Source organism: Numida meleagris, unplaced genomic scaffold (genome assembly GCF_002078875.1).
Source record: "Numida meleagris isolate 19003 breed g44 Domestic line unplaced genomic scaffold, NumMel1.0 unplaced_Scaffold1250, whole genome shotgun sequence".
NCBI classification, from domain to species: domain Eukaryota; kingdom Metazoa; phylum Chordata; class Aves; order Galliformes; family Numididae; genus Numida; species Numida meleagris.
The window spans coordinates 47-857 of NW_018363038.1; positions in this window are offsets into that span (position 1 = coordinate 47).

Consider the following 811-nt stretch of genomic DNA (forward strand, 5'->3'; position numbering starts at 1 on the left):
CCAGGAAGACTCGCAGACACCTTCCCATGGTCAAAGCAAAAACCTTCAAGCTCAAAAGGGATCACTTGCAAGGCAAACATGCACTGGAGAGCACTCTGAAATCTCTGTGCTGTGGGGATGAGCTGCTTGTGCACCCTGTGGGTTTGCACTGCCTTCTGCTCCCACCACCTCCTGAAGCTTGGCATGTTGCATTTAGGAAGAACAAGGTAAGATTTTTGTAGTTCCCCACTTTACTGCAGGAAGAACTCCTTGACAGCAGCCCTGCAGAGGACTTGGGGGTCCTGGTGGACAAGAAACCGGACATGAGCCAGCAGTGTGCGCTGTGCACGGAAGGCCAACTCTGTTCTGGGCTGCATTAAAAGGAGTGGCCAGCAGGGAGAGGGAGGGGATTGTCCCCCTCTACTCAGCTCTTGTGAGGCCCCATCTGGAGTACTGTGTCCAGGCCTGGGGAACTCAGCACAAGAAAGACGCAGAGCTCTTGGAACGAGTTCAGAGGAGGGCCACCAAGATGATCAGAGGGCTGGAGCACCTCTCCTATGAAGAAAGGTTGAGGGAACGGAGCTTGTTTAGCTTGGAGAAGAGAAGGCTCCAGGGAGACCTCATTGTGGCCTTCCAGTACTTGAAGGGAGCGTAAAAACAGGAGGGGGAATGATTGTTTACATGGGTTGATAGTGATAGGACAAGGGGGAATGGTTTTAAACTGAGACGGGGGAGGTTTAGGTTAGATATTAGGAGAAAGCTTTTCACACAGAGGGTGGTGACGCACTGGAACAGGTTGCCCAAGGAGGTTGTGGATGTCCCATCCCTGGAG